Source organism: Tiliqua scincoides, chromosome 11, assembly GCF_035046505.1.
Source record: "Tiliqua scincoides isolate rTilSci1 chromosome 11, rTilSci1.hap2, whole genome shotgun sequence".
NCBI classification, from domain to species: Eukaryota; Metazoa; Chordata; class Lepidosauria; order Squamata; family Scincidae; genus Tiliqua; species Tiliqua scincoides.
Window position 1 is genome coordinate 4,006,183 of NC_089831.1, and position 20,624 is coordinate 4,026,806.

The 20,624-nt window shown below is 67.2% G+C and overlaps 1 protein-coding gene across 1 annotated transcript in view; it reads right to left on the reverse strand.

Annotated features, from left to right (window-relative positions):
- The window catches only part of ANKRD39 (ankyrin repeat domain 39), a 31,253-nt gene extending 10,861 nt beyond the window's left edge, over positions 1-20,392 (reverse strand). The window contains exon 1 of the mRNA XM_066639676.1: positions 20,347-20,392. The gene's annotated coding sequence lies outside the window, so the exon portion shown is untranslated. The remainder of the gene's footprint in view (positions 1-20,346) is intronic.
- Between the last annotated feature and the right edge of the window lie 232 nt (positions 20,393-20,624).

Below are 20,624 nucleotides of genomic sequence, written 5' to 3' on the forward strand. Positions count from 1 at the left end.
ATACCAAGATAGCATCAAGCCTGATGTATTAAAAATAAAATATACATTGGAATGGGGACCCATCAAATGGGGACCCGCTTGAAATTGGTTTGCAACCCACCTAGTGGGTCCTGACCCAAAGTTTGAGAAACGCTGGTCTAGTACGTTAAAATGTGATAGTCGTTTTAAAAAGCAGGTCCTGATGCTAAAAAGTTTAGGAAACACTATTTTAAAGCAGGTTTCTCAATGTTAGTCCTTCGCCGTACCACTTCACATGGAAGTACTGGTATTGGAAGTACTACCAGAAGTAACTGGTGATGGTATCACTGCCAATTACCTCTGGGTTGGGAGTCCAAATGCAACCTAACACACACCAGTAAGAGGATCAGGAGGGCTTTTACAACAGTAGAAAAGCATGTTTTGGAACTCTGCCCACCAAGCCAAGACTCCTACTGCTGTTTGTTGTGCTGCATTCCTGGACTCACTGCCGAGTGGTAGGTGTCCACGGGTTCCTCAAGTACCACCAGACACTGCCACTGCCATTCAAGTACCCCCTGCCACTGGTTAAGAAACAGTGTTTTAGAGTAATCAAGGCTAAGAAGAACAAGCAAAAATCTCATCTCCAGCAAGTAGCATTCAGTTTGACACTTAAATGGAGGAGGGGAGGCAACTGCATAGCAAATGAATGCAGGAGAGCACTGTAAGCAGAGCCCAGACAGTCATTCTTGGGGACACACATGTGCCTGGGTGTGAAGGGGGCAGCCTTCAGAGGGAGCAGCCACTGCACTCCCAGAAAATGCTGTCAGCTTTTCCCAGGATGGAGTCAGGCTGACCCCAGCCTGCCTGCAGATGCCCAGGATGTTCATGACCCGACTGGCAAATCTGCCTGCAAGCTTTCTCTTCAGGTGGGGGGGGGGCTCTGCTGCTCCCAGTTAGAAGCCAGGTGGGGGGGCTCTGTGGTGTGGGGGCTCTGCTGCTCCATGTTAGAGGCCAGGTGGGGAGGGCTCTGTGGTGGTGGGGCTCTGCTGCTCCCAGGGGTGGCTCTGTTGCTCCCAGTTAGAGGCCAGGTGGGGAGGGCTCTGTGGTGGGGGGGCTCTGCTGCTCCCAGTTAGAGGCCAGGTGGGGAGGGCTCTGTGGTGGGGGGGCTCTGCTGCTCCCAGTTAGAGGTCAGGTGCGGAGGGCTCTGTGGTGGGGGGGCTCTGCTGCTCCCAGTTAGAGGTCAGGTGCGGAGGGCTCTGTGGTGGGGGGGCTCTGCTGCTCCCAGTTAGAGGTCAGGTGCGGAGGGCTCTGTGGTGGTGGGGCTCTGCTGCTCCCAGGGGTGGCTCTGTTGCTCCCAGTTAGAGGCCAGGTGGGGAGGGCTCTGTGGTGGGGGGGCTCTGCTGCTCCCAGTTAGAGGTCAGGTGCGGAGGGCTCTGTGGTGGGGGGGCTCTGCTGCTCCCAGTTAGAGGCCAGGTGGGGAGGGCTCTGTGGTGGGGGGGCTCTGCTGCTCCCAGTTAGAGGCCAGGTGGGGAGGGCTCTGTGGTGGGGGGGCTCTGCTGCTCCCAGTTAGAGGTCAGGTGCGGAGGGCTCTGTGGTGGGGGGGCTCTGCTGCTCCCAGTTAGAGGCCAGGTGGGGAGGGCTCTGTGGTGGGGGGGCTCTGCTGCTCCCAGTTAGAGGCCAGGTGGGGAGGGCTCTGTGGTGGGGGGGCTCTGCTGCTCCCAGTTAGAGGTCAGGTGCGGAGGGCTCTGTGGTGGGGGGGCTCTGCTGCTCCCAGTTAGAGGTCAGGTGCGGAGGGCTCTGTGGTGGGGGGGCTCTGCTGCTCCCAGTTAGAGGTCAGGTGCGGAGGGCTCTGTGGTGGTGGGGCTCTGCTGCTCCCAGTTAGAGGTCAGGTGCGGAGGGCTCTGTGGTGGGGGGGCTCTGCTGCTCCCAGTTAGAGGCCAGGTGGGGAGGGCTCTGTGGTGGGGGGGCTCTGCTGCTCCCAGTTAGAGGTCAGGTGCGGAGGGCTCTGTGGTGGGGGGGCTCTGCTGCTCCCAGTTAGAGGCCAGGTGGGGAGGGCTCTGTGGTGGGGGGGCTCTGCTGCTCCCAGTTAGAGGCCAGGTGGGGAGGGCTCTGTGGTGGGGGGGCTCTGCTGCTCCCAGTTAGAGGTCAGGTGCGGAGGGCTCTGTGGTGGGGGGGCTCTGCTGCTCCCAGTTAGAGGCCAGGTGGGGAGGGCTCTGTGGTGGGGGGGCTCTGCTGCTCCCAGTTAGAGGCCAGGTGGGGAGGGCTCTGTGGTGGGGGGGCTCTGCTGCTCCCAGTTAGAGGCCAGGTGGGGAGGGCTCTGTGGTGGGGGGGCTCTGCTGCTCCCAGTTAGAGGCCAGGTGGGGAGGGCTCTGTGGTGGTGGGGCTCTGCTGCTCCCAGTTAGAGGTCAGGTGGGGAGGGCTCTGTGGTGGGGGGGCTCTGCTGCTCCCAGTTAGAGGCCAGGTGGGGAGGGCTCTGTGGTGGGGGGGCTCTGCTGCTCCCAGTTAGAGGTCAGGTGCGGAGGGCTCTGTGGTGGTGGGGCTCTGCTGCTCCCAGTTAGAGGTCAGGTGCGGAGGGCTCTGTGGTGGTGGGGCTCTGCTGCTCCCAGTTAGAGGCCAGGTGGGGAGGGCTCTGTGGTGGGGGGGCTCTGCTGCTCCCAGTTAGAGGCCAGGTGGGGAGGGCTCTGTGGTGGGGGGGCTCTGCTGCTCCCAGTTAGAGGCCAGGTGGGGAGGGCTCTGTGGTGGGGGGGCTTTGCTGCTCCCAGTTAGAGGCCAGGTGGGGAGGGCTCTGTGGTGGGGGGGCTCTGCTGCTCCCAGTTAGAGGTCAGGTGCGGAGGGCTCTGTGGTGGGGGGGCTCTGCTGCTCCCAGTTAGAGGCCAGGTGGGGAGGGCTCTGTGGTGGGGGGGCTCTGCTGCTCCCAGTTAGAGGCCAGGTGGGGAGGGCTCTGTGGTGGGGGGGCTCTGCTGCTCCCAGTTAGAGGTCAGGTGCGGAGGGCTCTGTGGTGGGGGGGCTCTGCTGCTCCCAGTTAGAGGTCAGGTGCGGAGGGCTCTGTGGTGGGGGGGCTCTGCTGCTCCCAGTTAGAGGCCAGGTGGGGAGGGCTCTGTGGTGGGGGGGCTCTGCTGCTCCCAGTTAGAGGCCAGGTGGGGAGGGCTCTGTGGTGGGGGGGCTCTGCTGCTCCCAGTTAGAGGTCAGGTGCGGAGGGCTCTGTGGTGGTGGGGCTCTGCTGCTCCCAGTTAGAGGTCAGGTGCGGAGGGCTCTGTGGTGGTGGGGCTCTGCTGCTCCCAGTTAGAGGCCAGGTGGGGAGGGCTCTGTGGTGGTGGGGCTCTGCTGCTCCCAGTTAGAGGCCAGGTGGGGAGGGCTCTGTGGTGGGGGGGCTCTGCTGCTCCCAGTTAGAGGCCAGGTGGGGAGGGCTCTGTGGTGGTGGGGCTCTGCTGCTCCCAGTTAGAGGCCAGGTGGGGAGGGCTCTGTGGTGGGGGGGCTCTGCTGCTCCCAGTTAGAGGCCAGGTGGGGAGGGCTCTGTGGTGGTGGGGCTCTGCTGCTCCCAGTTAGAGGCCAGGTGGGGAGGGCTCTGTGGTGGTGGGGCTCTGCTGCTCCCAGTTAGAGGCCAGGTGGGGAGGGCTCTGTGGTGGGGGGGCTCTGCTGCTCCCAGTTAGAGGCCAGGTGGGGAGGGCTCTGTGGTGGGGGGGCTCTGCTGCTCCCAGTTAGAGGCCAGGTGGGGAGGGCTCTGTGGTGGGGGGGCTCTGCTGCTCCCACTTAGAGGCCAGGTGGGGGGGGCTCTGTGTTGGGGTGGCTCTGTTGCTCCCAGTTAGAGACCAGGTGGGGAGGGCTCTGTGGTGGGGGGGCTCTGCTGCTCCCAGTTAGAGGCCAGGTGGGGAGGGCTCTGTGGTGGGGGGGCTTTGCTGCTCCCAGTTAGAGGCCAGGTGGGGAGGGCTCTGTGGTGGGGGGGCTCTGCTGCTCCCAGTTAGAGGTCAGGTGCGGAGGGCTCTGTGGTGGGGGGGCTCTGCTGCTCCCAGTTAGAGGCCAGGTGGGGAGGGCTCTGTGGTGGGGGGGCTCTGCTGCTCCCAGTTAGAGGTCAGGTGCGGAGGGCTCTGTGGTGGGGGGGCTCTGCTGCTCCCAGTTAGAGGCCAGGTGGGGAGGGCTCTGTGGTGGGGGGGCTCTGCTGCTCCCAGTTAGAGGTCAGGTGCGGAGGGCTCTGTGGTGGGGGGGCTCTGCTGCTCCCAGTTAGAGGCCAGGTGGGGAGGGCTCTGTGGTGGGGGGGCTCTGCTGCTCCCAGTTAGAGGTCAGGTGCGGAGGGCTCTGTGGTGGGGGGGCTCTGCTGCTCCCAGTTAGAGGCCAGGTGGGGAGGGCTCTGTGGTGGGGGGGCTCTGCTGCTCCCAGTTAGAGGTCAGGTGCGGAGGGCTCTGTGGTGGGGGGGCTCTGCTGCTCCCAGTTAGAGGTCAGGTGCGGAGGGCTCTGTGGTGGGGGGGCTCTGCTGCTCCCAGTTAGAGGTCAGGTGCGGAGGGCTCTGTGGTGGGGGGGCTCTGCTGCTCCCAGTTAGAGGTCAGGTGCGGAGGGCTCTGTGGTGGGGGGGCTCTGCTGCTCCCAGTTAGAGGTCAGGTGCGGAGGGCTCTGTGGTGGGGGGGCTCTGCTGCTCCCAGTTAGAGGTCAGGTGCGGAGGGCTCTGTGGTGGGGGGGCTCTGCTGCTCCCAGTTAGAGGTCAGGTGCGGAGGGCTCTGTGGTGGGGGGGCTCTGCTGCTCCCAGTTAGAGGTCAGGTGCGGAGGGCTCTGTGGTGGGGGGGCTCTGCTGCTCCCAGTTAGAGGTCAGGTGCGGAGGGCTCTGTGGTGGGGGGGCTCTGCTGCTCCCAGTTAGAGGCCAGGTGGGGAGGGCTCTGTGGTGGGGGGGCTCTGCTGCTCCCAGTTAGAGGTCAGGTGCGGAGGGCTCTGTGGTGGGGGGGCTCTGCTGCTCCCAGTTAGAGGCCAGGTGGGGAGGGCTCTGTGGTGGGGGGGCTCTGCTGCTCCCAGTTAGAGGCCAGGTGGGGAGGGCTCTGTGGTGGGGGGGCTCTGCTGCTCCCAGTTAGAGGTCAGGTGCGGAGGGCTCTGTGGTGGGGGGGCTCTGCTGCTCCCAGTTAGAGGCCAGGTGGGGAGGGCTCTGTGGTGGGGGGGCTCTGCTGCTCCCAGTTAGAGGTCAGGTGCGGAGGGCTCTGTGGTGGGGGGGCTCTGCTGCTCCCAGTTAGAGGCCAGGTGGGGAGGGCTCTGTGGTGGGGGGGCTCTGCTGCTCCCAGTTAGAGGTCAGGTGCGGAGGGCTCTGTGGTGGGGGGGCTCTGCTGCTCCCAGTTAGAGGCCAGGTGGGGAGGGCTCTGTGGTGGGGGGGCTCTGCTGCTCCCAGTTAGAGGTCAGGTGCGGAGGGCTCTGTGGTGGGGGGGCTCTGCTGCTCCCAGTTAGAGGCCAGGTGGGGAGGGCTCTGTGGTGGGGGGGCTCTGCTGCTCCCAGTTAGAGGTCAGGTGCGGAGGGCTCTGTGGTGGGGGGGCTCTGCTGCTCCCAGTTAGAGGTCAGGTGCGGAGGGCTCTGTGGTGGGGGGGCTCTGCTGCTCCCAGTTAGAGGTCAGGTGCGGAGGGCTCTGTGGTGGGGGGGCTCTGCTGCTCCCAGTTAGAGGTCAGGTGCGGAGGGCTCTGTGGTGGGGGGGCTCTGCTGCTCCCACTTAGAGGCCAGGTGGGGAGGGCTCTGTGGTGGGGGGGCTCTGCTGCTCCCAGTTAGAGGTCAGGTGCGGAGGGCTCTGTGGTGGGGGGGCTCTGCTGCTCCCAGTTAGAGGTCAGGTGCGGAGGGCTCTGTGGTGGGGGGGCTCTGCTGCTCCCAGTTAGAGGTCAGGTGCGGAGGGCTCTGTGGTGGGGGGGCTCTGCTGCTCCCAGTTAGAGGTCAGGTGCGGAGGGCTCTGTGGTGGGGGGGCTCTGCTGCTCCCAGTTAGAGGTCAGGTGCGGAGGGCTCTGTGGTGGGGGGGCTCTGCTGCTCCCAGTTAGAGGTCAGGTGCGGAGGGCTCTGTGGTGGGGGGGCTCTGCTGCTCCCACTTAGAGGCCAGGTGGGGGGGGCTCTGTGTTGGGGTGGCTCTGTTGCTCCCAGTTAGAGGCCAGGTGGGGAGGGCTCTGTGGTGGGGGGGCTCTGCTGCTCCCAGTTAGAGGCCAGGTGGGGAGGGCTCTGTGGTGGGGGGGCTTTGCTGCTCCCAGTTAGAGGCCAGGTGGGGAGGGCTCTGTGGTGGGGGGGCTCTGCTGCTCCCAGTTAGCGGTCAGGTGCGGAGGGCTCTGTGGTGGGGGGGCTCTGCTGCTCCCAGTTAGAGGCCAGGTGGGGAGGGCTCTGTGGTGGGGGGGCTCTGCTGCTCCCAGTTAGAGGTCAGGTGCGGAGGGCTCTGTGGTGGGGGGGCTCTGCTGCTCCCAGTTAGAGGCCAGGTGGGGAGGGCTCTGTGGTGGGGGGGCTCTGCTGCTCCCAGTTAGAGGTCAGGTGCGGAGGGCTCTGTGGTGGGGGGGCTCTGCTGCTCCCAGTTAGAGGCCAGGTGGGGAGGGCTCTGTGGTGGGGGGGCTCTGCTGCTCCCAGTTAGAGGTCAGGTGCGGAGGGCTCTGTGGTGGGGGGGCTCTGCTGCTCCCAGTTAGAGGCCAGGTGGGGAGGGCTCTGTGGTGGGGGGGCTCTGCTGCTCCCAGTTAGAGGTCAGGTGCGGAGGGCTCTGTGGTGGGGGGGCTCTGCTGCTCCCAGTTAGAGGCCAGGTGGGGAGGGCTCTGTGGTGGGGGGGCTCTGCTGCTCCCAGTTAGAGGTCAGGTGCGGAGGGCTCTGTGGTGGGGGGGCTCTGCTGCTCCCAGTTAGAGGTCAGGTGCGGAGGGCTCTGTGGTGGGGGGGCTCTGCTGCTCCCAGTTAGAGGTCAGGTGCGGAGGGCTCTGTGGTGGGGGGGCTCTGCTGCTCCCAGTTAGAGGTCAGGTGCGGAGGGCTCTGTGGTGGGGGGGCTCTGCTGCTCCCAGTTAGAGGTCAGGTGCGGAGGGCTCTGTGGTGGGGGGGCTCTGCTGCTCCCAGTTAGAGGTCAGGTGCGGAGGGCTCTGTGGTGGGGGGGCTCTGCTGCTCCCAGTTAGAGGTCAGGTGCGGAGGGCTCTGTGGTGGGGGGGCTCTGCTGCTCCCAGTTAGAGGTCAGGTGCGGAGGGCTCTGTGGTGGGGGGGCTCTGCTGCTCCCAGTTAGAGGCCAGGTGGGGAGGGCTCTGTGGTGGGGGGGCTCTGCTGCTCCCAGTTAGAGGTCAGGTGCGGAGGGCTCTGTGGTGGGGGGGCTCTGCTGCTCCCAGTTAGAGGCCAGGTGGGGAGGGCTCTGTGGTGGGGGGGCTCTGCTGCTCCCAGTTAGAGGCCAGGTGGGGAGGGCTCTGTGGTGGGGGGGCTCTGCTGCTCCCAGTTAGAGGTCAGGTGCGGAGGGCTCTGTGGTGGGGGGGCTCTGCTGCTCCCAGTTAGAGGCCAGGTGGGGAGGGCTCTGTGGTGGGGGGGCTCTGCTGCTCCCAGTTAGAGGTCAGGTGCGGAGGGCTCTGTGGTGGGGGGGCTCTGCTGCTCCCAGTTAGAGGTCAGGTGCGGAGGGCTCTGTGGTGGGGGGGCTCTGCTGCTCCCAGTTAGAGGCCAGGTGGGGAGGGCTCTGTGGTGGGGGGGCTCTGCTGCTCCCAGTTAGAGGCCAGGTGGGGAGGGCTCTGTGGTGGGGGGGCTCTGCTGCTCCCAGTTAGAGGCCAGGTGGGGGGGGCTCTGTGTTGGGGTGGCTCTGTTGCTCCCAGTTAGAGGCCAGGTGGGGAGGGCTCTGTGGTGGGGGGGCTCTGCTGCTCCCAGTTAGAGGCCAGGTGGGGAGGGCTCTGTGGTGGTGGGGCTCTGCTGCTCCCAGTTAGAGGCCAGGTGGGGAGGGCTCTGTGGTGGGGGGGCTCTGCTGCTCCCAGTTAGAGGCCAGGTGGGGAGGGCTCTGTGGTGGGGGGGCTCTGCTGCTCCCAGTTAGAGGTCAGGTGCGGAGGGCTCTGTGGTGGGGGAGCTCTGCTGCTCCCAGTTAGAGGCCAGGTGGGGAGGGCTCTGTGGTGGGGGGGCTCTGCTGCTCCAAGTTAGAGGTCAGGTGCGGAGGGCTCTGTGGTGGGGGGGCTCTGCTGCTCCCAGTTAGAGGTCAGGTGCGGAGGGCTCTGTGGTGGGGGGCTCTGCTGCTCCCAGTTAGAGGTCAGGTGGGGAGGGCTCTGTGGTGGGGGGGCTCTGCTGCTCCCAGTTAGAGGTCAGGTGCGGAGGGCTCTGTGGTGGGGGGGCTCTGCTGCTCCCAGTTAGAGGTCAGGTGCGGAGGGCTCTGTGGTGGGGGGGCTCTGCTGCTCCCAGTTAGAGGCCAGGTGGGGAGGGCTCTGTGGTGGGGGGGCTCTGCTGCTCCCAGTTAGAGGCCAGGTGGGGAGGGCTCTGTGGTGGGGGGGCTCTGCTGCTCCCAGTTAGAGGCCAGGTGGGGGGGCTCTGTGTTGGGGTGGCTCTGCTGCTCCCAGTTAGAGGCCAGGTGGGGAGGGCTCTGTGGTGGGGGGGCTCTGCTGCTCCCAGTTAGAGGCCAGGTGGGGAGGGCTCTGTGGTGGTGGGGCTCTGCTGCTCCCAGTTAGAGGCCAGGTGGGGAGGGCTCTGTGGTGGGGGGGCTCTGCTGCTCCCAGTTAGAGGCCAGGTGGGGAGGGCTCTGTGGTGGGGGGGCTCTGCTGCTCCCAGTTAGAGGTCAGGTGCGGAGGGCTCTGTGGTGGGGGGGCTCTGCTGCTCCCAGTTAGAGGCCAGGTGGGGAGGGCTCTGTGGTGGGGGGGCTCTGCTGCTCCCAGTTAGAGGTCAGGTGCGGAGGGCTCTGTGGTGGGGGGGCTCTGCTGCTCCCAGTTAGAGGTCAGGTGCGGAGGGCTCTGTGGTGGGGGGGCTCTGCTGCTCCCAGTTAGAGGTCAGGTGCGGAGGGCTCTGTGGTGGGGGGGCTCTGCTGCTCCCAGTTAGAGGTCAGGTGCGGAGGGCTCTGTGGTGGGGGGGCTCTGCTGCTCCCAGTTAGAGGTCAGGTGCGGAGGGCTCTGTGGTGGGGGGGCTCTGCTGCTCCCAGTTAGAGGTCAGGTGCGGAGGGCTCTGTGGTGGGGGGGCTCTGCTGCTCCCAGTTAGAGGTCAGGTGCGGAGGGCTCTGTGGTGGGGGGGCTCTGCTGCTCCCAGTTAGAGGTCAGGTGCGGAGGGCTCTGTGGTGGGGGGGCTCTGCTGCTCCCAGTTAGAGGCCAGGTGGGGAGGGCTCTGTGGTGGGGGGGCTCTGCTGCTCCCAGTTAGAGGTCAGGTGCGGAGGGCTCTGTGGTGGGGGGGCTCTGCTGCTCCCAGTTAGAGGCCAGGTGGGGAGGGCTCTGTGGTGGGGGGGCTCTGCTGCTCCCAGTTAGAGGCCAGGTGGGAGGGCTCTGTGGTGGTGGGGCTCTGCTGCTCCCAGTTAGAGGCCAGGTGGGGAGGGCTCTGTGGTGGGGGGGCTCTGCTGCTCCCAGTTAGAGGTCAGGTGCGGAGGGCTCTGTGGTGGGGGGGCTCTGCTGCTCCCAGTTAGAGGCCAGGTGGGGAGGGCTCTGTGGTGGTGGGGCTCTGCTGCTCCCAGTTAGAGGCCAGGTGGGGGGGGCTCTGTGGTGGGGGGCTCTAATGCTCCCAGGGGGGGCTCTGCTGCTCTCAGTTAGAGGCCAGGTGGGGGGGCTCTGCTGCTCCCCGTTAGAGGCCAGGTGGGGGGGGCTCTGTGGTGGGGGGGCTCTGCTGCTCTCAGTTAGAGCCCAGGTGGGGGGCTCTGTGGTGGGGGGGCTCTGCTGCTTCCAGGGGGGGCTCTGCTGCTCTCAGTTAGAGCCCAGGTGGGGGGCTCTGTGGTGGGGGGGTTTTGCTGCTTCCAGGGGGGGGCTCTGCTGCTCTCAGTTAGAGGCCAGGTGGGGGGCTCTGTGGTGGGGGGGCTCTGCTGCTCTCAGTTAGAGGCCAGGTGGGGGGGGCTCTGTGGTGGTGGGGCTCTGCTGCTCTCAGTTAGAGGCCAGGTGGGGGGGCTGTGGTGGGGGGGTCTCTGCTGCTCCCAGTTAGAGGCCAGGTGGGGGGGGCTCTGTGGTGGTGGGGCTCTGCTGCTCTCAGTTAGAGCCCAGGTGGGGGGCTCTGTGGTGGGGTGGCTCTGCTGCTTCCAGGGGGGGCTCTGCTGCTCTCAGTTAGAGCCCAGGTGGGGGGCTCTGTGGTGGGGGGGTTTTGCTGCTTCCAGGGGGGGGCTCTGCTGCTCTCAGTTAGAGGCCAGGTGGGGAGGGCTCTGTGGTGGGGGGGCTCTGCTGCTCCCCGTTAGAGGCCAGGTTGGGGGGGCTCTGTGTTGGGGGGCTCTAATACTCCCAGGGGGGCTCTGCTGCTCCCAGTTAGAGGCCAGGTTGGGGGGGGGCTCTGCTGCTCTCCCAGTTAGAGGCCAGGTGGGGGGGCTCTGCTGCTCCCAGTTAGAGGCCAGGTGGGGGGGGCTCTGTGTTGGGGGGCTCTAATACTCCCAGGGGGGCTCTGCTGCTCCCAGTTAGAGGCCAGGTTGGGGGGGGGGCTCTGCTGCTCCCAGTTAGAGGCCAGGTTGGGGGGGGGCTCTGCTGCTCTCGGTTAGAGGCCAGGTGGGGGGGCTGTGGTGGGGGGGGCTCTGCTGCTCTCGGTTAGAGGCCAGGTGGGGGGGCTGTGGTGGAGGGGCTCTGCTGCTCTCAGTTAGAGCCCAGGTGGGGGGGGCTCTGTGGTGGGGGGCTTTGCTGCTCCCAGTTAGAGGCCAGGTGGGGGGGGCTCTGTGGTGGGGGGGCTTTGCTGCTCCCAGTTAGAGGCCAGGTGCAGAGGGCTCTGTGGTGGGGGGGCTCTGCTGCTCTCGGTTAGAGGCCAGGTGGGGGGGCTGTGGTGGGGGGGGCTCTGCTGCTCTCAGTTAGAGCCCAGGTGGGGGGGGCTCTGTGGTGGGGGGGCTTTGCTGCTCCCAGTTAGAGGCCAGGTGGGGGGGGCTCTGTGGTGGGGGGGCTTTGCTGCTCCCAGTTAGAGGCCAGGTGCAGAGGGCTCTGTGGTGGGGGGGCTCTGCTGCTCTCGGTTAGAGGCCAGGTGGGGGGGGCTCTGTGTTGGGGGGCTCTAATACTCCCAGGGGGGCTCTGCTGCTCCCAGTTAGAGGCCAGGTTGGGGGGGGGATCTGCTGCTCTCCCAGTTAGAGGCCAGGTTGGGGGGGAGCTCTGCTGCTCTCGGTTAGAGGCCAGGTGGGGGGGCTGTGGTGGGGGGGGCTCTGCTGCTCTCGGTTAGAGGCCAGGTGGGGGGGCTGTGGTGGGGGGGGCTCTGCTGCTCTCAGTTAGAGCCCAGGTGGGGGGGGCTCTGTGGTGGGGGGGCTTTGCTGCTCCCAGTTAGAGGCCAGGTGGGGGGGGCTCTGTGGTGGGGGGGCTTTGCTGCTCCCAGTTAGAGGCCAGGTGCAGAGGGCTCTGTGGTGGGGGGGCTCTGCTGCTCCCAGTTAGAGGCCAGGTGGGGGGGGCTCTGTGTTGGGGGGCTTTGCTGCTCCCAGTTAGAGGCCAGGTGGGGGGGGCTCTGTGGTGGGGGGGCTTTGCTGCTCCCAGTTAGAGGCCAGGTGCAGAGGGCTCTGTGGTGGGGGGGCTCTGCTGCTCTCGGTTAGAGGCCAGGTGGGGGGGCTGTGGTGGGGGGGCTCTGCTGCTCTCAGTTAGAGCCCAGGTGGGGGGGGCTCTGTGGTGGGGGGGCTTTGCTGCTCCCAGTTAGAGGCCAGGTGGGGGGGGCTCTGTGGTGGGGGGGCTTTGCTGCTCCCAGTTAGAGGCCAGGTGCAGAGGGCTCTGTGGTGGGGGGGCTCTGCTGCTCCCAGTTAGAGGCCAGGTGGGGGGGCTCTGTGTTGGGGGGCTCTAATACTCCCAGGGGGGCTCTGCTGCTCCCAGTTAGAGGCCAGGTTGGGGGGGGGCTCTGCTGCTCTCGGTTAGAGGCCAGGTGGGGGGGCTGTGGTGGGGGGGGCTCTGCTGCTCTCGGTTAGAGGCCAGGTGGGGGGGCTGTGGTGGGGGGGCTCTGCTGCTCTCAGTTAGAGCCCAGGTGGGGGGGGCTCTGTGGTGGGGGGGCTTTGCTGCTCCCAGTTAGAGGCCAGGTGCAGAGGGCTCTGTGGTGGGGGGGCTATGCTGCTCCCAGTTAGAGGCCAGGTGGGGGGGGCTGTGGTGGGGGGGGCTCTGCTGCTCTCGGTTAGAGGCCAGGTGGGGCGGCTGTGGTGGTGGGGGCTCTGCTGCTCTCAGTTAGAGCCCAGGTGGGGGGGGCTCTGTGGTGGGGGGGCTTTGCTGCTCCCAGTTAGAGGCCAGGTGGGGGGGCTCTGTGGTGGGGGGGCTTTGCTGCTCCCAGTTAGAGGCCAGGTGCAGAGGGCTCTGTGGTGGGGGGGCTATGCTGCTCCCAGTTAGAGGCCAGGTGGGGGGGGCTCTGTGGTGGAGGGGCTTTGCTGCTCCCAGTTAGAGGCCAGGTGGGGGGGGCTCTGTGGTGGGGGGGCTTTGCTGCTCCCAGGGGGGGCTCTGCTGCTCTCAGTTAGAGGCCAGGTGGGGGGGGCTCTGTGTTGGGGGGCTCTAATGCTCCCAGGGGGGCTCTGCTGCTCCCAGTTAGAGGCCAGGTGGGGGGGGCTCTGTGTTGGGGGGCTCTAATGCTCCCAGGGGGGGCTCTGCTGCTCCCAGTTAGAGGCCAGGTGGGGGGGCTCTGTGTTGGGGGGCTCTAATGCTCCCAGGGGGGCTCTGCTGCTCCCAGTTAGAGGCCAGGTTGGGGGGGGGCTCTGCTGCTCCCAGGGGGGGCTCTGCTGCTCTCAGTTAGAGCCCAGGTGGGGGGCTCTGTGGTGGGGGGGCTCTGCTGCTTCCAGGGGGGGCTCTGCTGCTCCCAGTTAGAGGCCAGGTGGGGGGGGCTCTATGTTGGGGGGGCTCTGCTGCTCCCAGTTAGAGGCCAAGTGGGGGGGGCTCTGTGGTGGGGGGGCTCTGCTGCTCCCAGTTAGAGGCCAGGTGGGGAGGGCTCTGTGGTGGGGGGGCTATGCTGCTCCCAGTTTCAGGCCAGGTGGGGGGGGCTATGTGGTGGGGGGGGCTTTGCTGCTCCCAGGGGGGGCTCTGCTGCTCTCAGTTAGAGGCCAGGTGGGGAGGGCTCTGTGGTGGGGGGGCTCTGCTGCTCCCAGTTTGAGGCCAGGTGGGGGGGGCTATGTGGTGGGGGGGCTCTGCTGCTCCCAGGGGGGGCTCTGCTGCTCTCAGTTAGAGGCCAGGTGGGGAGGGCTCTGTGGTGGGGGGGCTCTGCTGCTCCCAGTTTGAGGCCAGGTGGGGGGGGCTATGTGGTGGGGGGGGCTTTGCTGCTCCCAGGGGGGGCTCTGCTGCTCTCAGTTAGAGGCCAGGTGGGGAGGGCTCTGTGGTGGGGGGGCTCTGCTGCTCCCAGTTTGAGGCCAGGTGGGGGGGGCTATGTGGTGGGGGGGCTCTGCTGCTCCCAGGGGGGGCTCTGCTGCTCCCAGTTAGAGGCCAGGTTGGGGGGGGCTCTGCTGCTCCCAGTTAGAGGCCAGGTGGGGGGGGCTCTGTGGTGGGGGGCTCTAATGCTCCCAGGGGGGGCTCTGCTGCTCCCAGTTAGAGGCCAGGTGGGGAGGGCTCTGTGGTGGGGGGGCTCTGCTGCTCCCAGTTAGAGGCCAGGTGGGGGGGGCTCTGTGGTGGGGGGCTCTAATGCTCCCAGGGGGGGCTCTGTTGCTCCCAGTTAGAGGCCAGGTGGGGAGGGCTCTGTGGTGGGGGGGCTCTGCTGCTCCCAGTTAGAGGCCAGGTGGGGGGGGCTCTGTGTTGGGGGGGCTCTGCTGCTCCCAGTTAGAGGCCAGGTGGGGGGGGCTCTGTGGTGGGGGGGCTTTGCTGCTTCCAGTTTGAGGCCAGGTGGGGGGGGCTATGTGGTGGGGGGGCTCTGCTGCTCCCAGGGGGGGCTCTGCTGCTCCCAGTTAGAGGCCAGGTTGGGGGGGGCTCTGCTGCTCCCAGTTAGAGGCCAGGTGGGGGGGGCTCTGTGGTGGGGGGCTCTAATGCTCCCAGGGGGGGCTCTGCTGCTCCCAGTTAGAGGCCAGGTGGGGAGGGCTCTGTGGTGGGGGGGCTCTGCTGCTCCCAGTTTGAGGCCAGGTGGGGGGGGCTATGTGGTGGGGGGGCTCTGCTGCTCCCAGGGGGGGCTCTGCTGCTCTCAGTTAGAGGCCAGGTGGGGGGGGCTCTACTGCTCCCAGTTAGAGGCCAGGTGGGGGGGGGCTCTGTGGTGGGGGGCTCTAATGCTCCCAGGGGGGGCTCTGCTGCTCTCAGTTAGAGGCCAGGTGGGGGGGCTCTGCTGCTCCCAGTTAGAGTCCAGGTGGGGGGGCTCTGTGTTGGGGGGCTCTAATGCTCCCAGGGGGGCTCTGCTGCTCTCCCAGTTAGAGGCCAGGTGGGGGGGCTCTGCTGCTCCCAGTTAGAGGCCAGGTGGGGGGCTCTGTGTTGGGGGGCTCTAATGCTCCCAGGGGGGCTCTGCTGCTCCCATTTAGAGGCCAGGTTGGGGGGGGCTCTGCTGCTCTCCCAGTTAGAGGCCAGGTGGGGGGGCTCTGCTGCTCCCAGTTAGAGGCCAGGTGGGGGGCTCTGTGTTGGGGGGCTCTAATGTTCCCAGGGGGGCTCTGCTGCTCCCATTTAGAGGCCAGGTTGGGGGGGGCTCTGCTGCTCTCCCAGTTAGAGGCCAGGTGGGGGGGCTCTGCTGCTCCCAGTTAGAGGCCAGGTGGGGGGCTCTGTGTTGCGGGGCTCTAATGCTCCCAGGGGGGCTCTGCTGCTCCCATTTAGAGGCCAGGTTGGGGGGGGCTCTGCTGCTCTCCCAGTTAGAGGCCAGGTGGGGGGGCTCTGCTGCTCCCAGTTAGAGGCCAGGTGGGGGGGGCTCTGTGTTGGGGGGGCTCTGCTGCTCCCAGTTAGAGGCCAGGTGGGGGGGGCTCTGTGGTGGGGGGGCTTTGCTGCTTCCAGTTAGAGGCCAGGTGCAGAGGGCTCTGTGGTGGGGGGGCTCTGCTGCTCTCGGTTAGAGGCCAGGTGGGGGGGGCTCTGTGTTGGGGGGGCTCTGCTGCTCCCAGTTAGAGGCCAGGTGGGGGGGGCTCTGTGGTGGGGGGGCTCTGCTGCTCCCAGTTAGAGGCCAGGTGGGGGGGGCTCTGTGGTGGGGGGGCTTTGCTGCTCCCAGTTAGAGCCCAGGTGGGGGGGCTCTGTGTTGGGGGGGCTCTGTTGCTCCCAGTTAGAGGCCAGGTGGGGGGGGCTCTGTGGTGGGGGGGCTTTGCTGCTTCCAGTTAGAGGCCAGGTGCAGAGGGCTCTGTGGTGGGGGGGCTCTGCTGCTCCCAGTTAGAGGCCAGGTGGGGGGGGCTCTGTGGTGGGGGGGCTTTGCTGCTTCCAGTTAGAGGCCAGGTGCAGAGGGCTCTGTGGTGGGGGGGCTCTGCTGCTCTCGGTTAGAGGCCAGGTGGGGGGGGGCTCTGTGTTGGGGGGCTCTGCTGCTCCCAGTTAGAGGCCAGGTGGGGGGGGCTCTGTGGTGGGGGGGCTCTGCTGCTCCCAGTTAGAGGCCAGGTGGGGGGGGCTCTGTGGTGGGGGGGCTTTGCTGCTCCCAGTTAGAGCCCAGGTGGGGGGGGGGCTCTGTGTTGGGGGGGCTCTGTTGCTCCCAGTTAGAGGCCAGGTGGGGGGGGCTCTGTGGTAGGGGGGCTCTGCTGCTCCCAGTTAGAGGCCAGGTGGGGGGGGCTCTGTGTTGGGGGGGCTCTGCTGCTCCCAGTTAGAGGCCAGGTGGGGGGGGCTCTGTGGTGGGGGGGCTCTGCTGCTCCCAGTTAGAGGCCAGGTGGGGGGGGGCTCTGTGGTGGGGGGGCTTTGCTGCTCCCAGTTAGAGGCCAGGTGGGGGGGGCTCTGTGGTGGGGGGGCTTTGCTGCTCCCAGGGGGGGCTCTGCTGCTCTCAGTTAGAGGCCAGGTGGGGGGGCTCTGCTGCTCCCAGTTAGAGGCCAGGTGGGGGGGGCTCTGTGTTGGGGGGGCTCTGCTGCTCCCAGTTAGAGGCCAGGTGGGGGGGGCTCTGTGTTGGGGGGGCTCTGCTGCTCCCAGTTAGAGGCCAGGTGGGGGGGGCTCTGTGGTGGGGGGGCTTTGCTGCTCCCAGTTAGAGCCCAGGTGGGGGGGGGCTCTGTGTTGGGGGGGCTCTGTTGCTCCCAGTTAGAGGCCAGGTGGGGGGGGCTCTGTGGTAGGGGGGCTCTGCTGCTCCCAGTTAGAGGCCAGGTGGGGGGGGCTCTGTGTTGGGGGGGCTCTGCTGCTCCCAGTTAGAGGCCAGGTGGGGGGGGCTATGTGGTGGGGGGGGCTTTGCTGCTCCCAGGGGGGGCTCTGCTGCTCCCAGTTAGAGGCCAGGTGGGGGGGGCTCTGTGTTGGGGGGGCTCTGCTGCTCCCAGTTTGAGGCCAGGTGGGGGGGGCTATGTGGTGGGGGGGGCTTTGCTGCTCCCAGGGGGGGCTCTGTTGCTCCCAGTTAGAGGCCAGGTGGGGGGGGCTCTGTGGTAGGGGGGCTCTGCTGCTCCCAGTTAGAGGCCAGGTGGGGGGGCTCTGTGTTGGGGGGGCTCTGCTGCTCCCAGTTAGAGGCCAGGTGGGGGGGGGCTCTGTGGTGGGGGGGCTTTGCTGCTCCCAGTTAGAGCCCAGGTGGGGGGGGCTCTGTGTTGGGGGGGCTCTGCTGCTCCCAGTTAGAGGCCAGGTGGGGGGGGCTCTGTGTTGCAGGGGCTCTGCTGCTCCCAGTTAGAGGCCAGGTGGGGGGGGCTCTGTGGTAGGGGGGCTCTGCTGCTCCCAGTTAGAGGCCAGGTGGGGGGGGGCTCTGTGTTGGGGGGGCTCTGTTGCTCCCAGTTAGAGGCCAGGTGGGGGGGGCTCTGTGGTAGGGGGGCTCTGCTGCTCCCAGTTAGAGGCCAGGTGGGGGGGGCTCTGTGTTGGGGGGGCTCTGTTGCTCCCAGTTAGAGGCCAGGTGGGGGGGGCTCTGTGGTAGGGGGGCTCTGCTGCTCCCAGTTAGAGGCCAGGTGGGGGGGGCTCTGTGTTGGGGGGGCTCTGCTGCTCCCAGTTAGAGGCCAGGTGGGGGGGGCTCTGTGGTGGGGGGGCTTTGCTGCTCCCAGTTAGAGCCCAGGTGGGGGGGGCTCTGTGTTGGGGGGGCTCTGTTGCTCCCAGTTAGAGGCCAGGTGGGGGGGGCTCTGTGGTAGGGGGGCTCTGCTGCTCCCAGTTAGAGGCCAGGTGGGGGGGGCTCTGTGTTGGGGGGGCTCTGCTGCTCCCAGTTAGAGCCCAGGTAGGGGGGGGCTCTGTGTTGGGGGGGCTCTGTTGCTCCCAGTTAGAGGCCAGGTGGGGGGGGCTCTGTGGTAGGGGGGCTCTGCTGCTCCCAGTTAGAGGCCAGGTGGGGGGGGGCTCTGTGTTGGGGGGGCTCTGTTGCTCCCAGTTAGAGGCCAGGTGGGGGGGGCTCTGTGGTGGGGGGGCTTTGCTGCTCCCAGTTAGAGCCCAGGTGGGGGGGGCTCTGTGGTAGGGGGGCTCTGCTGCTCCCAGTTAGAGCCCAGGTAGGGGGGGGCTCTGTGTTGGGGGGGCTCTGTTGCTCCCAGTTAGAGGCCAGGTGGGGGGGGCTCTGTGGTAGGGGGGCTCTGCTGCTCCCAGTTAGAGGCCAGGTGGGGGGGGCTCTGTGTTGGGGGGGCTCTGCTGCTCCCAGTTAGAGGCCAGGTGGGGGGGGCTCTGTGGTGGGGGGGCTTTGCTGCTCCCAGTTAGAGCCCAGGTGGGGGGGGCTCTGTGTTGGGGGGGCTCTGTTGCTCCCAGTTAGAGGCCAGGTGGGGGGGGGCTCTGTGGTAGGGGGGCTCTGCTGCTCCCAGTTAGAGGCCAGGTGGGGGGGGCTCTGTGTTGGGGGGGCTCTGCTGCTCCCAGTTAGAGGCCAGGTGGGGGGGCTCTGTGGTGGGGGGGCTCTGCTGCTCCCAGTTAGAGGCCAGGTGGGGGGGGCTCTGTGTTGGGGGGCTCTAATGCTCCCAGGGGGGCTCTGCTGCTCTCCCAGTTAGAGGCCAGGTGGGGTGGCTCTGCTGCTCACAGTTAGAGGCCAGGTGGGGGGGCTCTGCTGCTCTCGGGTAGAGGCCAGGTGGGGGGGCTGTGGTGGGGGGGGCTCTGCTGCTCTCGGTTAGAGGCCAGGTGGGGGGGCTGTGGTGGGGGGGGCTCTGCTGCTCTCAGTTAGAGCCTAGGTGGGGGGGCTCTGTGGTGGGGGGGCTCTGCTGCTCCCAGAGGCCAGGTGGGGGGGGCTCTGTTGTGGGGGGGCTTTGCTGCTCCCAGTTAGAGGCCAGGTGCAGAGGGCTCTGTGGTGGGGCGGCTCTGCTGCTCTCGGTTAGAGGCCAGGTGGGGGGGGCTCTGTGGTGGGGGGGCTCTGCTGCTCTCGGTTAGAGGCCAGGTGGGGGGGCTGTGGTGGGGGGGGCTCTGCTGCTCTCAGTTAGAGCCTAGGTGGGGGGCTCTGTGGTGGGGGGGCTTTGCTGCTCCCAGTTAGAGGCCAGGTGGGGGGGGCTCTGTGGTGGGGGGGCTCTGCTGCTCCCAGTTAGAGGCCAGGTGGGGGGGGCTCTGTGGTGGGGGGGCTCTGCTGCTCTCGGGTAGAGGCCAGGTGGGGGGGTGTGGTGGGGGGGGCTCTGCTGCTCTCGGTTAGAGGCCAGGTGGGGGGGCTGTGGTGGGGGGGCTCTGCTGCTCTCAGTTAGAGCCTAGGTGGGGGGGCTCTGTGGTGGGGGGGCTCTGCTGCTCCCAGAGGCCAGGTGGGGGGGGCTCTGTTGTGGGGGGGCTTTGCTGCTCCCAGTTAGAGGCCAGGTGCAGAGGGCTCTGTGGTGGGGGGGCTCTGCTGCTCTCGGTTAGAGGCCAGGTGGGGGGGCTGTGGTGGGGGGGCTCTGCTGCTCTCAGTTAGAGCCCAGGTGGGGGGGGCTCTTTGGTGGGGGGGCTTTGCTGCTCCCAGTTAGAGGCCAGGTGGGGGGGGCTCTGTGTTGGGGGGGCTCTGCTGCTCCCAGTTAGAGGCCAGGTGGGGGGGGCTCTGTGGTGGGGGGGCTCTGCTGCTCTCAGTTAGAGCCCAGGTGGGGGGGCTCTTTCGTGGGGGGGCTTTGCTGCTCCCAGTTAGAGGCCAGGTGGGGGGGCTGTGGTGGGGGGGCTCTGCTGCTCCCAGTTAGAGGCCAGGTGGGGGGGGCTCTGTGGTGGGGGGGCTTTGCTGCTCCCAGTTAGAGGCCAGGTGGGGGGGGCTCTGTGGTGGGGGGGCTCTGCTGCTCCCAGTTTGAGGCCAGGTGGGGGGGCTCTGTGGTGGGGGGGCTTTGCTGCTCCCAGTTAGAGGCCAGGTGGGGGGGGCTCTGTGGTGGGGGGGCTCTGCTGCTCCCAGTTAGAGGCCAGGTGGGGGGGCTCTGTGGTGGGGGGGCTTTGCTGCTCCCAGTTAGAGGCCAGGTGCAGAGGGCTCTGTGGTGGGGGGGCTCTGCTGCTCCCAGTTAGAGGCCAGGTGGGGGGGCTCTGCTGCTCCCAGTTAGAGGCCAGGTGGGGGCGGCTCTGTGTTGGGGGGCTCTAATGCTCCCAGGGGGGCTCTGCTGCTCTCAGTTAGAGCGCAGGTGGGGGCTCTGTGGTGGGGGGGCTTTGCTGCTTCCAGGGGGGGCTCTGCTGCTCTCAGTTAGAGGCCAGGTGGGGAGGGCTCTGTGGTGGGGGGGCTCTGCTGCTCCCAGTTAGAGGCCAGGTGGGGAGGGCTCTGTGGTGGGGGGGCTCTGCTGCTCCCAGTTAGAGGCCAGGTGCGGAGGGCTCTGTGGTGGGGGGGCTCTGCTGCTCCCAGTTAGAGGCCAGGTGGGGGGGTCTCTGCTGCTCCCAGTTAGAGGCCAGGTTGGGGGGGGCTCTGCTGCTCCCAGTTAGAGGCCAGGTGGGGAGGGCTCTGTGGTGGGGGGGCTCTGCTGCTCCCAGTTAGAGGCCAGGTGCGGAGGGCTCTGTGGTGGGGGGGCTCTGCTGCTCCCAGTTAGAGGCCAGGTGGGGGGTTCTCTGCTGCTCCCAGTTAGAGGCCAGGTTGGGGGGGGCTCTGCTGCTCCCAGTTAGAGGCCAGGTGGGGAGGGCTCTGTGGTGGGGGGGCTCTGCTGCTCCCAGTTAGAGGCCAGGTGGGGGCGTCTCTGCTGCTCCCAGTTAGAGGCCAGGTTGGGGGGGGCTCTGCTGCTCCCAGTTAGAGGCCAGGTGGGGGGAGGCTCTGTGGTGGGGGGCTCTGCTGCTCCCAGGGGGGCTCTGCTGCTCCCAGTTAGAGGCCAGGTTGGGGGGACTCTGCTGCTCCCAGTTAGAGGCCAGGTGGGGGGGCTCTGTGGCGGTGGGGCTTTGCTGCTCCCACATGGAGACCAGGTTGGGGGGGGGAACTCTGCTGCTCCCAGGAGAAGACCGGGGGGGGCACTGCTGCTCGCAGGACCTTGGTAGCTCCACTAACACATACCCCCAACACCCCTTACAGCCGCCATCTTACCTATTGGCCTCAGACGGACATCCCGGCCGTCCAATCACATGAGAGCCCGGCGTTGAAAAGCGACCAATGCCGTCTCAAGGCGCGTTAGGGGCTGCAGTGGCGGCAAGCGTCCACTAGAGGGCGCGCGAGACTAATGAATGGCGTTCGCTTGGACCGCTCAGCTGCTGAACTCACTGCGGTCTAGCAGCATGATAAGAGTCTTTTGAAAGTGGCTTCGTTTAAGGCAGGGCTAGCAAACCAGCCCTTATGCATGTATTTTTCTCCCCTCTACAGGGGTT